Source organism: Schistocerca serialis, chromosome 6, assembly GCF_023864345.2.
Source record: "Schistocerca serialis cubense isolate TAMUIC-IGC-003099 chromosome 6, iqSchSeri2.2, whole genome shotgun sequence".
Lineage (NCBI taxonomy): Eukaryota > Metazoa > Arthropoda > Insecta > Orthoptera > Acrididae > Schistocerca > Schistocerca serialis.
In genome coordinates this window covers 153,847,058-153,864,549 of record NC_064643.1, presented here as the reverse complement: position 1 = coordinate 153,864,549, position 17,492 = coordinate 153,847,058, and the positions used below count along the sequence as shown (strand labels likewise).

At 38.5% G+C, this 17,492-nt stretch overlaps 1 pseudogene; it reads right to left on the bottom strand.

The window, feature by feature from the left end:
• Nucleotides 1-15,460: 15,460 nt before the first annotated feature.
• Nucleotides 15,461-15,578, bottom strand: LOC126485796 (5S ribosomal RNA; annotated as a pseudogene).
• Nucleotides 15,579-17,492: the final 1,914 nt, after the last annotated feature.

The following is a 17,492-nucleotide window of genomic DNA, read 5'->3' as shown; positions in this document are numbered from 1 at the left end:
TAAACCATGAAATATATTCGCAGTAGCGAATATGAGTCACCTCCAGCTGTATAATAGAATGATGACAGAGAAAATTTTTGCCAGGCTAGAGCTCGCACACAAATTTGCCAGTTTACACGGACGGTCGAATTCCTTGCTTTACACTATCAGTCGTCTTTAACGGTCTTTTCTTCTTCATTCACCGGGACTCAAAACCGGATTTTCTGCTTATTGCAAGGGGTCACCTTGACCAATTTTTTCTTTTTAACTTTTTAAAATTTTTTTTATCTTTGTTTGAATTAGCACACTTTCCTCCTTATATTTACAGTATAGGATCACGTAGAAACTTCATTTCCTCTTCTTTCCTTGTTGTTTTCTATCTTTCCTGTACTCCTTCACCTTCTCCCCATATTGCTTTTTCTTTTTTTCTGTCCATGTACACTCCGATTTCTTACATTCCAGTCAGGTATTTGCCATTCTTTGATACTATTTCTTTCTAGATATTTCGTTATTTCTGTGATCGATGCATTGTTGAGCTCTTCTTCCCGAAACATAGTGATATTTATTTCGTGTGCTTGTTCTCATTCATTAATTTTCTTTTAGCCTTTACTTTTCGTACTATCTCTATATATTTGTAGCTCTCTTCATTATTTTTCAATTTCCACCCATCTTTAGTTTGTACTGCACCTATTACTTTTCTAACCATGGGCATTTCAAGACCTCTATTCTGTCCAGCTTATAGTTCATTTCTCATCCACAAAAACGTTGCGGTCGTAACACTGTAGTATAGTGTTTTAGCTTTGTTTCTTAGAAATGCATTTATTATTGAAAATATTCTTTGTCAAACCTTAGGCTCCTTGATTTTGTTAACTGTTACATATATTGCAAATTTTTCTAGTCCAGTCTGTTGTGTCGTTTCTCCAAGATATTTGAATGTACCTACTGGCTCTATTTTACTTATTTGTGTTTCTATGATGTTTGGAGCATTTTCTATTTATGTCATGATTTTTTTTTCAAGCGAAATTTTGAAACCAGTTCTATTTGCTATTTCTTCCTGAAGGTTTATTTGAATAACTGCGTCTGTCAGATTTTCTGAAAGTATTGCAAAGTCGCCGGCAAAAGCTAGGCAATTTACCTTAATTCCATCAGTTTGCCTTCATAGAATCGTAGGTTCAGTTTTGTGATTCATTAGCTCCAAATTGCAGATCCTTACAATTTTTCCTAGAACGCAGTTAAAGAGTACAGATGATAAACCATCGCCTTGTCTAAAATCAGTATTATTTTAAATCTCCGAGATGCTTCTCCTACAAATTTAGCTTTGAAATCATATTTGTGAAAGTTCCTCGAATTAATTATGCTAAGTTTGCTTTAACACCTAATTCTCTAGTGATTTTTTTTCTGATGTTTCAGTTCTAGCCTACCAAATGCTTTCTTGAAATCAATAAATAATTATATTTTAGATTTCCTCGTCAACATCCTGTGACGAATTACTCATTTTAAGTTAAACATCTGTTTTTGCAGGCTTTTTCCTTTCGATATTCTCCCAATTGTTTCTCTACAGTTTACACAACTCTGCGCAGGAGAATATATGATAATATTTTGTATGCTACTGGCAGAAGTGAGACTTCATTGTTATTGCTGACGTTTTATTTGTGTCCCCTTTTCTGCAGTGGGTGGATTAATGCTGTTTTCCGCTATTCTGGAACCTTTTCAGTTTTCCAAATTTTTCTCAAAAAGCTGTTGTAGATCATTTATAGTCCTTGGGTCTGACAGTTTCAATAATTCTACTATAATGGAGTCTTCATCACTAGCTTTGTAGTATCTGATGTGATGTGATTGCTACTTCAATTTGTTGCTCAGTTGATAGGTAACCTTTCTCCAGATGTCGTGGTATTGCTGGAAGCTCCAATTTAACTGTAGGAAGTGGACAATTCAAGAACACGTCTAAAACTTTTGCTAGTATTTCTCAATTTACTTCGTTATTTAGCCCCGTTTTCGCGTTTCCATCCTTCAAACAAATACTTAGTGCCTGATGCCCTTTAGAAACATGTTTAAAAGTTTAATACACCCCCAGTATTATTTTTGGTGAAATTTTCCACTGTTTCCATAGGCTGAGTTTTTTCAAATATTCTTTAGATTTTTCGGAGTATTTTTTACGTTTTTTTTGTAGTTTTACTTCTTCTAAATGTTATTCTTTTTTTGAGCATCTCCATTTCATTCATTTTTGAGATCTTTGTTCTAGCGCTTCTCCACACTCTTTGTTCCACCATATCTCCTTTTGGAAAGTCCTAAATTTTTCTCTGGTGCTTTAGTAATTTTTAGATTGAGTTCATGCCAAACATCTTGTTTTGCTGTCTCAACTGCTTCTCTAAACGTTTCCTTATTTTCTATTGTAACAATAGCTATAGTGGATTACTGTATTGGTTGTATCTTTTTTTTCCTTTATAACAGAGAAATCGTAATTTAATCTGTTTGTTCTTAAGCGTGATGGATATTCGCCTACAATATTCTTAAATTTCTTTTCCTTCCCAGCTTGCTTACTGAACTCATCGACTAGTACTTTTAATGTTGGAGATTTCAGATCCTAAAAGATTCCAAAACTGACTTATTTTCTGCAGATTTCTTCTTTTATCGTCATTTACAGGTACATGGCAGTTTATAAAAGTATAGCTTTCGTTCTCGAACTCTATTAACATGCACATTCTTTCTGATTTCGGAGTAAATTCTGTTATTCTATGATTTTTTGGCTTGCATAAAATGCTTTTTCGAACGTTTTCATGTTCTCTATTATCCCTGCTGCAGGTTTCCCTTTATAAATCCTGTAATGCTGACTGTCATCTACATTCTCATCTACGAATCTCTTTTCCCGCACTGCTAAAACATGTATATAATTCTCCTGTAGAAACAATTACAATTCCTTTTGTTTGTTAGTTTTCAGATGAGAATCTACATTTATCGTTTGAAAGTAGTACTTCTTATTTAACTTGAACCTAGAAGGCTTTTCAGTATAGTTCATCTCTTCATCACTGCAAATCTTGGTACTCCCAGAACCCTAGGTCACAACGTATTACAAGATATAATAGTGACGTTCTCTTCAAGTTTAACATCTGGGGTAGTGGATCCACTGTACGAACATCAGTTTTTTAGATTTGAAGTTGTAAATACTGTAGTGTAACGACATAAGTTTTTTATTATAACTGATTTTCTTTGGACATATGACCATGTGCAGACTTCGTCACCTACGTCAGTTACAACCCACTTCAAAATGATTTATATTCTTTTTAAATCGATATCAGAATCACACATTAAATAAACTTTTGAGATTCAAAGTTTTGGTGAACGCTGTCAGAGTCAATAATCTTGTCGAATATATTATTAATCCTTTCACATAATTCTTCATAAATAAATCCTCAGAACACGTGTTTCAACTTTAGTAGCATACACTAATTTATTAGCTTCCTACACATACAGATGTGAACTTGATCGTTGACAGACAGTGACTGACTTTTCAATAAGATTAAGCTCTATATGACGTCATTGTTGTACAAAAAGAGTATAAAAAATTCATCTTTAATTTTTAGAAGCACGACGCAACAACTCGGTTCCAGGATCTTCTGTTGCTCCTTGGCTGTCGACCCGCGACGTATAGCGGCCAGCAATTTCCTCTCTGGTCGCGGCGACGAAGATGCTGTCTCCGTTCGTTGCGCCGCCCTCTCCGTACATGAAACACATAAAAAAATACAAAGCTCTTAGATAATTCACAGCTATTACAAATATTAAGAAAAATACATAAACAAAACTAAATTAAACTAGTAGTCACCTGCAAACTGGGCTGACATTGGTGGATGGGTGACGCTTAATTTCGTCCCACTACATACCCCACCCCCAAGCTCAGTTTGTCAGGTTTTAACCGAAAATAAAACTTTTCAATATACAATATTTAAATGTTAATACATTTTCCTCACATCTTACGTATTCTAGAGTCCTTGCTCTTAGATAGATTTAATCCTTTTAATACGATATTGTTGTGACTATTTGTCATTTACTCTTAATTGTGCTATTATGGTAATTCATAACCGAATATATGGAGATTACTCCTCTTCATTTAGTAGTTGCTAATAATTTAGTACGTTCTTTAACGTTGTTACATTAGGACAGAGCGTTCAAATTATGATAAATTAGTTTCAGTTTTATTCACTTACTAGAGTTAATCTTTCCAAAATTGTATATTACTAATAAGTTTCTCACAATAACTAATGGTACTATTTACTTTATGTCATACTTTTCCCTAATGGCTTATTTATGCCTGAGGTCAAGAAGAAATCAAGCAAAACTTTCTTTAGAATCTCGGCACGGCTTTCTTTACCTTCGGACACCTTGTTGGGTAATGGCAATTTATTTAGGAGAAACAAGCGAGAGAGCCCCGTTTGGTGTGTTCTATATTAACACTATTACAAACCTCTATTAAAGGCACTCTGCTATGTTCTCGTGAGCCATATAGCTCTGGACGCCCATGGTCCCTAAAACTATTAACCAACCCCTTTGGTTCCTACTATCCGAGTAAATTTAAAATATGCAAAATTCCTTTTGACCTAAGAGAAAAATTTCTTCCATATAAATCCCCCTTTTGGTTATCTTTCTCTTTTTGAAGTACCAGTAGATTATTGTAGAACACTTGTTTAAGCTTCCTGTTTCATTCTTTAAAATAATACGTAACTATCACGAAAAACTTCACATGAATAAACTATGAACGCTCTTCCGTGTGTAACATATACTAAATATTAACTTATTTAGGAATGAAGGGTTTCATTTGATCAACACTATATAATCCTTTAATTACACCTGATGAAGGTTCCATAAGAAGTAATGCTTTGGGATGTACAATCTTATGTACAACATATGGACCTTCAAAAATAAAGAAGAATTTTCTACATTCCTTACCGATCTTAGAACTTTTAGGATGAGATCGTACTAACACAAGATCTCCTACCTGAAATGACGGTTCTATAGCCTGTTGATTATAACTTTTAATTCTCCGTTCGGCATTTTTTACAATCTGTTCGCAAATTTTTTCATCTGGAATGCATTGTTGGATCTCATTTACCGGTGGCCAAGGTAGAGCAGCTAGTAAAGGCTCACCTATAATTCGTTTGCGTAAAATTTCTATAGGTGATAATCCCGTCGTTAGGTGAGGCGATTCTTTTAATATCTTTTCGAATTCAGGCATTAGTTTGGCCCACCGAGTATGTTTATGTGCACAATAAGTTCTACATAATCGTCCTAATTCTTTCATGACTCTTTCTACTAAATTACTTTGAGGGTGATATTTCGAAATTAAAGATATGTTTGATTCCATATTGTTTTATCATATCTTGGAATCTTCGACTCATAAAGGCACTACCGTTGTCAGACATAAGTCGTTTAGGAATGCCCCAGTTAACAAAGTAATTTCGGGTGAGGCAGCGTACAACGCTTGCTGTATTCGCTCGTTTCAAGGTATATAGCTTCACATGTTTGGACCAACATTCCATTACAACAAACACATAAGTTAATCCTCCTAAACTACGAGGCAGAGGGCCGAAAAAATCTAATGACAGTAGATCCCACAAACCTCGAGGAATTACAGCATATAATTTACAACGCTTAGATTTGTTATTAACTTTGACCTTTTGACAGGTTTCACAAGCCCTAGCAATACTTCCCACAATACGGGACATATTTTTGAAATTATAATACTTCATTTGATGTTTAATACATTTATGAATTCCAAAATGCCCGTAACCTTCATGAATATAAGTAATTAACTCGTACACAACAGTTTTCGGAATGCAGATTTTCCATCTTTGGTGTTCCCTCTGTGCTTTCCAATACAACAAGTCGTTAAAATATAACCACACACCCCGGGTGTTAACTGTTTCGTCCCCATTATTAAGGTTAGGTATGAGGTCCCTATATTGATCATCATTTCTTTGATTGCATCTAATAGCAGTTACTATCCGTTTAACCTTACGTTCGTTCTCCTGAGTTAAAAGGAAATAAACATGGTAATTTGTTCCTGGTTCTTCTGCAATGTTAATATTCTCCATTCCTACGAGAAGCCTCGACAAAGCATCCGAAACTACATTCTGAGATCCCTTTATATACCTAATTTCGTACTGAAATTCTTGCAAGCATAATACCCAACGTAATAGCCTACGGTGAAGTAACCGACAATTGTTCAAAAAGATTAAAGCCTGTTGATCAGTATATACAATTGTTTTTCTTCCCATTAATAATCCTCTAAATCGTTGAAAACCCCATACCACTGCGAGAGCTTCCTTCTCGGATACAAAATAATTTCTTTCATGTTTATTTAAAGTTCTACTAGCGAATCCAATAGGCCGATATAATCCCTTTTCATTGGTCAGATCACCTTGGAACATTACACAAGACACACCATAATCAGAGGCATCCGTACACATACCAAAGTCCTGATTGAAATCTGGTTGGTATAGCATTTTGGCTTCGGTTAACGCTCCTTTTATCTTATTAAAAACTTCCTCTTCCTCTTGTCCCCAGAGCCATACTGACTTGTCTTTCAATAAATCTTGTAATTTAGGATTAACAATATCCTGCCCTGGAAGAAATCTTCTCAGAAATCCTACCATTCCTAAGAATGATTTCAGTTGTTTCCGATTTCTAGGACTCGGGCATCGAGCAATAGCTTCAATACGTGCTGGGTCTGGCCTAATACCTTTACTGTCCACTGTATGCCCCAAAAATCTCACTTCCTCCTTTCCGAAGTAAGACTTAGATAATTTTAAAGTAATTCCTCTGTCAATTAAACGGTTAAACAATTCCCGTAATATCGTTACGTGTTCTTCCCACGTTTTAGTAGCTACCAAAATATCATCTACATATAAAGTAATCTTTTGTAACAATTGCTGACCCAAAGCAGAATCTAATGCCCTAATGAAAGTTGACACTGATATATTAAGTCCAAAAGGTAAAACTTGGAACTGATATGATCTGCCTTCAAAAAGAAAAGCCGTATATTGCCGTGAATCCGGGTGTAATGTTACTTGATTGTAGCCGGCGGTTAGATCCATTGTACTCACATAACGAGAATCAGCAATCTTAAGAAGTACGTCCTCCATAGGAATAGGTCTGTCTCTTTCCATCTCTATAATTTTATTTAATTCACGGGCATCCAGAACCAGTCGTACCCCACCAGTAGCTTTCTTAACTACCCACAACGGACTGTTAAAAGCGCTACGTGATCGTTCGATAATGTTTTGTTCTGGCATCTTACTTATTTCTCTACGAGCCGGTTCTTTGAATTGTACTGGAATGGGATAAGGTTTCTTAAAGAATGGTTTTTGATCTTTAATCTTAAGTTTACAAACGTAATCTGTAATTCTCCCCGCTTCATCTGGGAAGACGGCTCTAAATTCTAACAACAAAGATTCCGACTCTTCCTTTTCTTGTTCGGATAGACAATTCGTAGAATAACAGTTTTCTTTCACTTCGGTTTCGATACTATTACTAGCCTGACATTGGTACACTGCATACTCAAGATCACTAAAATCTGTTCATAGGTTCATGGTCGGTGCGTACTTAATCTGTAAGGATTCGTAGCAATTTTCAGGTACTTGATTATTAGAAAACCTCACTTTAAAATCACATGCCTCCTTATGGATACTTAAGGAAGAGTCTTTAAAATCTAATATAGCTTTATATTTACACAGCCAATCTATACCTAAAATTATGGCCACATTTAAGTTGGCTACGACGAGTACAGAGTGAGCAATTAATTGTTTAGCAATTTCAAAAGTAAAAGTAAACTTCCTCAGTAATATTTTGACTTCTTTTACCAGTAACTCCTATAATTTTCACCCCAGTTACAGGTAAGGTTGGGAAATTCCAATATTTTCTTTTAAGCTGAAATAATTCTTTAGATAAAATACTTACTTCGCTACCCGAATCAATTATAATATTTACTTCGGTATCTTTAATATAACCTTTAATAACGGGTTTATAAGTTATATTCTCCCTTATCTGATTGTCTTCCTGAAGTAAATCTTGTTGCCAGTCACCGTCCTTTTGGCAGCTTAATGATAAATTGCAATTGGGTCTTGTATAATCTTGAATAACAGTTCCCTTTAGTTGACCCGTACTAAAGGACTTTACTAGTTTTCCGAACTTTCTATGATGACGTCACCTACCACTTGACCTTCATTAATTACTTGAGGATGATTTATCTCACGATCGTTATTGTGTAATTTCCGCACTTTAGAGTTATTACCACGATTTTGTTGGCTCTCTTTATCTTTAGATTGACGTTTTATATAACAGAACCGGCTATGATTGTTGTTATTAGCTTTTCGTGGCTCTGAATTATTATTATTATGTCGAGGATTGTCATTTCTACCAAATCTAAACTTCTCGTCTTCCCTTTCTCTATTAAGTAAATCTAACTGTTCTAAATATCCTAACAATTCGCGCGGCTGTGACCATTCTCTTTCTATCATTCTTTCCTTTACATAATACGGTAACCTACTAATTAGGACTCGTATTAAATGACTTTCAATAATTGGTTCTTCAATTAATTTAGCACGGTTTATATGCCATTCAAAATAATTCCTATAACCTCCCCACCGTTTAGAATATGGAGGAGGGTCTAACAACTCTAAAGTTAAGTGTTGTTGTTTTCCTCTTGACCAATAATTTTGTTTAAACTGCTTAACAAAATCATCCCAGTCCCTAAATTCAGTTCTATGCAGTACTGCCCATTCCGCAGCTTCTGCTTCTAAATGTCCTATTACAAATTGAATGCGTTTTTCATTACTCCATTTAGGAGATAATGATGTTTCAAAAGCTTTTATAAAGATTATAGGGTGAAGTTCGCCTCCTGGTTTGAATACAGGAAATCGACTTGCTACATTTGAATTTGTCGTTATATCATCCAAACATTCTGCGAGGGAAATAGTTGGATTTTGTTTAGATTGCAGAGACGGAGTTGCATCGGATTGGCTTGCCGTGATTTCTTTATTCGTATTGTTGTCGTCCGAGTTAGCAAACACGATGCGACTGTTGTCTCTGATTATGTTATTACCTCTACTACCTGAAATGTTTTCATTATTATCTAATTCCGATAACCGTTTAGTAATTTCCTTTGTTCGCATTTCTGTATTGGATACGCGATTAGCTAATATCGATTCTTCACTGTGTTCACGATGTGAACGCTCTGTACCTTCGTCAATGTTATTATCTTTGGCAGTTTCAAGGTTACTGCATACTTCAGTAATTAAAAATTTCATGTTTTCGATTTCGGTATGATCCTTTTCTACTTGATGAGTTAATGTCTCTAATTCTACATTATCTATTGAAGAAATCTCTACAGATATGGTAGAGACCTCTTTAATAGATTCCAATAATTCTCTACGAACAGTTTCTGTTTGCATAGAAAATTCATCTCGTAACATATCGTTATTCTTCTGTATTTCATTTACAACTAAGATAGTGACACTATCTAGTCTCTCGGTTAAGTCAGTAATATCGTTTCGCATGCGAGCTTTTTCCTCGCGCGATTCCTGGATATGTTCTTCTAACCTTTTACAATTATCAGCAATCTTATTACTAAGTCCTACTAATTTTTCCTGCATTTCAACTTTAGAAGACTCTATTTTATCACTTAATTCTCGACTGGTTTCATTAAGATGTTCCTGTAACCTGTCTGCAGATTTTCTAGCAGTAGATTCTTCGTTAGCCTGTTTTAATTCCTGTTTTAGTTCCTCTTTTAATCTAGCAGTAGATTCTTCGTTAGACTGTTTTAATCTAGCAGTAGATTCTTCGTTAGCCTGTTTTAATACCTGTTTTAGTTCCTGTTTTAATCTAGCAGCAGAGTCTTCGTTAGACTGTTTTCATTCAGCTAGAAAATCCCCGTTAGATTGTTTTAATTTAGCGATCGCCCTAAAAAGGGATCTCATGCTCCTATCGGACATAGAGTGCTCTTCGTCTGACATTTCGCTTCCCGACATTATTGTAAGAAATTAACTATTTACACACGCAGACTTGTAATCAACAATCCTGTAAAACACACTCCCTATGTACAACACTCCACTTCCAACTTGCAACAAACTCACCGGACACTAATATTGTAATTTGTAGTTCTCGATGATCAGTGTGCTGCTATGGGCTGCAGATGTAACAGCCGTCGATGCAGCCGCTGAGATGCGGCGACCCGGCTTCCGCAACCGGTAGGACGCTGAGTCGAACACCGGAACCGTCACTGGCTGCAACCACGCCCGGCACCGCCGTAGACAGGTGAAGCCCTCAGCAACACCTCTAATACCAGCCGGAGGAACACCCCGCAGCTGACGCACTGGGCCTATTAGTTTAGGGAGAAAAAAGGTTGTCGGGGTTTGCAGCGTTCAGCTGCTGCCCAACAGATGCGCTTTCTCGTGGAACAACTGCGTGACCGTACTGTTTGGCTGCGCTCCGTCAGGTGCCCACACCCGCGAAGTCGCCGCTGGCTGGTGAAGGCTCCACGAAAACTCGCGTTGACTTCCGAAGGACTCTTGACGTTTTGTTTCGTACCTGTGTGCCTTAGTTGCCCACAAGTCCTGTCACGGTCGCCACGGTGTAGTGTAACGAAGTAAGTTTTTTATTATAACTGATTTTCTTTGGACGTATGACCATGTGCAGACTTCGTCACCTGCGTCAGTTACAACCCACTTCAAAATGATTTATAATCTTTTTAAATTGTCATAGAATGGTTCTTGAACGAAACTGTAAAACATCAGTTGAGTCGTATGCAAAGAATTACATCACTTGGACCAATTGGTTTTCATAAACTTTTTCGATTTAAATTTCGTTTGTTTCTACTCATAAATTATATTGACACACGTTATCTTGATCTAATCGATATCAGAATCACAGATTAAATAAACTTTTGAGATTCAAAGTTTCGATGAACGCTGTCAGAATCAATAATCTTGTCAAATATATTATTAATCCGTTCACATAATTCTTCATAAATAAATCCTCAGAACACGTGTTTCAACTTTAGTAGCATACACTATTTTATTAGCTTCCTACACATACAGATGTGAACTTGATCGTTGACAGACAGTGACTGACTTTTCAATAAGATTAAGCTCTATATGACGTCATTGTTGTACAAAAAGAGTATAAAAAATTCATCTTTAATTTTTAGAAGCACGACGCAACAACTCGGTTCCAGGATCTTCTGTTGCTCCTTGGCTGTCGACCCGCGACGTATAGCGGCCAGCAATTTCCTCTCTGGTCGCGGCAACGAAGATGCTGTCTCCGTTCGTTGCGCCGCCCTCTCCGTACATGAAACACATAAAAAATACAAAACTTTTAGATAATTCACAGCTATTACAAATATTAAGAAAAATACATAAACAAAACTAAATTAAACTAGTAGTCACCTGCAAACTGGGCTGACATTGGTGGATGGGTGACGCTTAATTTCGTCCCACTACAATATTACAGAGTAGGAGATTACCGCTCATCCTTGAATTTGCAAACTATGCCAGATTGCTAGCCTGGAATATTACTGATTCAGCAGCAGCTAACATGTGAAACAGACGCTGTCGGGGATTCCGTCACTAACATGCGAAACCGCGGTGCCCTCTGTTTATTTTAGCCGTGAACAAGAGGCTGCCTCTTTCGCCTGCTCCACTGTACCGAAGTCCATCTTGTCCGTCTTGTCTGCCGTTGAGGTCTTTGGCGTAACCCTGGCAACTGGCCTCTAAACAGTACTATCTGCTGGGCGAACTGAACTTTTCCTGAGTGGTGTTATACCTGTACCATACTTCTTTTATCGTGGCTTGTGACAGGCAACCTTGCAATCCTTAGGACCCGGGTTAGCGGAGTATATACATTTTCATTTTATCGGAAGACTTTTATAACGCATCTTGTATAAAAAGCATTGCCACTGTACATGAAAAACACTACGAAAATATGTCTAATTAGTGTTCTTCTAATCAACTGCACATTAAACAAGCTATAAATAAGAAGAAGAAATTCAAAGATCAGTAATTAACTCATTGAGGTGTCGTACAACAACAGTGTTTTTCTTTCTTTTTTATATGTGTGCAAATAAAAAGTAGGAGCGTCTCTAGCTACAGCAAAACTACTTCGACGACAACAGTATAACGAAAAGAATACGCACGGTTGGCTCGTTGACGGGCCAGGCACGACTTCTCGGCAAGTATATTCGTAGTTGTGTTCCATGTCACGGTTCGTTACAAGAGCAGCATCATGCCATCTCCTCCAGCCCGGAACGTTCGAACTGCGGTGGGGATCCGTGAAAACACCACCGAGATCTATGTCAAAAGCTTAAGGTATCGTGGAGGTTTCTTCAAAGAATCACGTCGGTCCTGTACGCGTAAGCATACACAGTTGTCGAGCACATGAATTGGAGCGCCTGCATCACGTCTGAAGGAACTGACTCTGCGGCTACTACAGCCGCAATGAAAGATATGAAATGTATTCGCAGTTGTGATTACGAGTATGAACGACCTGCAGGTGTATAGTGGACGCATGTGTGCAGGCTCTAAGGAACGTTACAACGTACTTCTCCAGGAAGTAAATAGATGATTACATACACTGACGAAGAAAATTCGCATCTCCATAAAGGGGTTGTGAGGCATAAATGAAAGTTGGTAGGAGTGTTTCTACATCTGAAAGATAACGCCTATTCCAATTTCGCGAAGGTCGAACAAGAATGGAGCTAGTGCGTCACTGTGAGGATGCAAATCAGGTTTGCTTTAGACACGCGCTTTTACGGTCGTCAGTGTTAGTTACCTAGACTTGGTGATATAATGAATAATGCCTCTAAAGCGACAAAGACGCCATTCTTAACACCGTTAGTGTGTTTGAACGAGGTCGTTGTCAGCAACTGTCCAAGGAGCACACATGCCCGGGGAAAAGAATCTTCACGATACCAGTTGACAGTGCTGCATTGGTTTCTAACATGATGTTTACTCAACATATGCAGGCCTGAAGATGGCACAATGTAATGCCTAAACTGGTTGCTTAACAAATAAAACCAAAATAACGGCTGTTGGTATTTTTTATTATTGGAATACAGCCAATAGTGAATGAGAAGTCTTACACGCTGCAGCTTGTCAGGGACTGGCAGAGATTAACGGGAAAGTAAACAAAATGCTTGGTGCAGGAAACCTCAGTACGGGATAGGCTCCAGTAGCGGTCGTGGACGGGGTGAGACGGAGTATTAGGTTGACGCCGTTGGACCGAAATTATACAGCTGCTAGTTTCTGCTGATCTTCGATTCTGACGAGGATTTTAGTTAGCAGAGGGGCAATGATAAACAGTCACGTGTCTGTGCAAGAACTTGACTTACGCGTGAAGACACCTCAGATTGGAAGGTCAAGGTTCGGAATAAACTTCAAGGTTAATTATTCCTTTTGAGTGCGAACTCCCTTCCTCACCTTCCCTCTCTTACATCCACATCCACGTGAGACAATCAACGCTCCCTCCGCATCCTGTCAGCCAACTCTATAGCACCAGCACTGTCGCTCAAACCATGGCAAAAACCACCCATGGAACATGACAAACTTCTAATTGCTACTTTGCTCCCTTTCTGTTTTAAGCTGTCTGAAGACTAAAAAGCTCACTCATAAAACGCTTTTAGCTTTTATTGACAAAGTGGCTCCAGCATCTGTATTGTAATCGTCACGAGAAATGATTTTTATAGAATGACTGACAGTTTTGATTAAGAATGACATACTGGACACACAGCTGTCAGCACTTTTTGTTTCTTGTTTCACTTTCTCACCGCAAATGCTACTGCTTTCATGTTATGAGAAGCTCGATTACAACTTGCGATGCCCTTGCCTTTTCATCTTTATGGGTAAAGAGCCTTGTCTTTCAGTCGAGGCGAACGGTTTTCTTGCACGATTTGCTTTTCTAATTTGGAGCTATTTATTATTCATAGGTTATGATATTTGATTACGAAATGCGATCCACAGACAGTGTTTTACAGTTGCGTTATTACGAATTAGAGGTGATGCCAGTGCAGGCACTCATAAGGAAAATGTATTTCAAATATATAATATTAAAAAAAGTTGTTGTTTATTCCCAATGATAATAGCACCTGGCGATGCTAGAGAGGTTAACGGCGTTCTGTGAATGAATTTTTTAGTTTGCCGTTCGATTAACGCAAAGAAGCGAAAATTCCACGACAGTTACTGAACAGGAGAACGGTCCAAATAATTTTCCCTGTTGTTTATTTGTGACGTTCGAGCAGCAGTCGGTATATTTTTGGCACTATGTGAACGTCAGAATTATCCAGATAAATTCGCTCGACATTTCCTACTGATATACACTTAATATTCAGGATTATTCTGACTTAAGTGATTACACAGAGGTAGTAGAACAGTGTTTTTGAATACAGGAAGGTCGTTCCAACACAAAGTACCGCTTATTTCGCCATTTACGTTGAAAAATTCTCCGTCTGAGAAAACGTTGGGACACAAAGGGAGCGGTTTGTAACAAAGTTTTATGCTAGATCCTCGGTAAAATGTTCACTGTTTAAGTAGAAGGGTGCATTAGTTCTCGGTTGTAATCTTGCTAGAGACAAATCTGTTACCCTTAATGTAAAAAAGCGACTAGCAGGCAGATTGGCTGTCAGTAAACAAGTCCTACGAAAACTTTTCCCCCATGAAATTTTTTGCCACTTTGATTCCCTTCTCTTCAGATTTAAAGGCGATAAACTAACTTAATAGCAAACTGTGAATGCCTACTTTTTCTGCTTCTGTCAGTTGCGTTGACTCACTTGTAGCACAGGACGATTACTCACATGGATTTCGTTGTGTATCTGCGACTACTGCTACATTTACATACTTTCGCATTAATACTGCATTGCTTCTTCAGCATGGCTATGGCTTGGATGTAGACGCAGACCGTTTCGAAGCCTAAAGTGCATATTGTTCTGCTAATTCTTGAGAATTTATACTGTTTTTTTATTTTTTTTTATTTTTTTTTTATTTTTAAAGGAACAAGACGTTTATCTTAGCGTTCTCATGCTGAGTTTAGTTCATTTATTTTAGTAAAGTGCATAATTAATTGTGTTTAACGAGAAAACACAATTTGTTGAAAACAGCAGACAAACTCAGGAGTCAAATTATTCAGTAGCAGTGTAGTCCCCTACAATATGAAAAATACCCTGATAATGTTCAATAGTTTTTCGACTTCGCATTCATAGATAGTATGTTGGGAGCACTTCGTCTCCTTGCAGTAAGGCTATGCACTCCGTCTTCAGGCCACGAGTGGTCTACCGGGACCATCGGACCGCCGTGTCATCCTCAGGGGAGGATGCGGATAGGAGGGGCGAGGGGTCAGCACACCGCTCTCCCGGTCATTGTGATAATACTCTTGACCGAAGCCGCTACTATTCGGTAGAGTAGCTTCTCAATTGGCATCACGCGGCTAAGTGCACCCCGAAATATGGCAACAGCGCATGGCGGCCTGGATGGTCACCCATCCAAGTGCCAGCCACGCCCGACAGCGCTTAACTTCGGTGATCTCACGAGAACGGGTGTATCCACTGCGGCAGGGCCGTTGCCTTAGTAAGGCTATGCGATTTAGCATAACGAAGAAGTCTCGAGAATTTTGTCACCGACTGTAACATGGGACGGCCGTGACCAGCCAAAATGGCACATACTCCTTGGCAGCAATGTGACCTTCCAGAATAGACGTGGGGTTCATGGAACAGCACGATATGGTTGCTCAGATCATCACAGAACCTCCCGGCCATGTTTCACTCTTGGGAAGTAAACACCGCCAGAAGCTGGAAAAAGTGTGAAACAAGATTCATCCGAAAAAATAACTTTCTTCCATTGCTACACAGTCCAAGTTTTATGGCTTGTCAGCCACGTTTTCCTATTACGGGCATTTGCACCACTGATGAACGGTTTTGGAATTCAAACTCGCGCTATATATTCACGCGAATGGAGGTACCTGAGAGTTGTATTTTTGCTGACCATGTTAGCGAGTGCGACACTTACTTCTGTAGTTTCTGCAGCTATGCGTGATACGTTTCTTCGATACGGTGCCTCTTGAAACACCAAACTTTCCGGCTAGCTTTGCCGCGGAAGAAACTGCCACACCAGCACCAACAATTCGCCCACGTTCGAATTTGTGTAGCTGTGACATAACGCACTCATAGCTACTCAGAACTGTCGTCTCAGCGTTATTGACATCGGCAATGTATGAATGACATTCCACAGTGCAACCAGCATACTCTACTAGCAACTGTATATATGTTGAAATATACATTTCGCGATGTCTTTCCACATTTTTGTCCAGCGCTATAATTGTATGGAGTGAAGCCATGCAAGGAATGGAAACGTCAGCGATAAGCATATCAGACAGGACGACAACAGAATCTTGAGAAACTTGGAGCTGCAGAAGAATGGTGAAGACTGAACGAGTAGACCAAGTTGCTAACAGAGAGGTGCTGAACGGCACTGTGAAACAAGGAAATTAGTGGCACAGTTTGACTAAAAGAAGGCATCGCTTGGTTGGGCTATCCTGAGCCGTGAAAGGATCATCAGTTTGATATTGGAGGGAAGTATGTGACGTAATACGGCTGTCTGTGGCCAAGGGATGAATAAAGTGAGCAACTCCAAATGTATATAGCTCCCTGTAGTTTGCAGATGAACGGCTCGCACATGTTGGAAAAGCTTGTAGAGTTACATGAAATCAGTCTCAGCACTGAAGACTACTACAACACTACAACTTCCAGTAATATTAGACCCATTTTTCATTTAAACAGGTTTTTCAGAAGGATACTGAGGCAATACTCCCTCGATAATCACATCCGTAGATTATTTAACAAAAATGGTTCAAATAGCTCTGAGCACTATGGGACTTAACTTCTGAGGTCTTCAGTCCCCTAGAACTTAGAACTACTTAAACCTAACTAACCTAAGGACATCACACACATCCATGCCCGAGGCAGGATTCGAACCTGCGACCGTAGTGGTCACGCGGTTCCACACTGTAGCTCCTAGAACCGCTCGGCCACCCCGGCCGGCGATTATTTAACATCCCATAGCACTGGCCGACAGTATCCTTGTGGCTCACTGTGCTAAGAGTATGACAGTCGCCTGACATCATATTTGTTTTCTCGTCTAACTTTCAACTCTACGACCTCCCCTCGCTTTTTGTCCTAAAACTCAGTTTTTTTGTAAATTCGTCCTTTCATGCAACCAATGACCATGTTTCTCCAAATGTACGCCATGTTGTTTTTCTGTCATCTCTTTCTCTGTAGTCGTAGCAGTATGTTGTTTCTGGACCGTACTAACTTAAAAAATTGTAGCTTATGTCTACGAGAGTAATTAATGAAAATCGCTTCAATCCGAAAGGTCGAATACCTATGGAATCGTATTTACAAACATCTCCTTCACATGCTACACGACGTGCTGAAGGAAATTGATTTAGCACAGCATTCCAGCTCTCCTGCTTAAATTTAACTT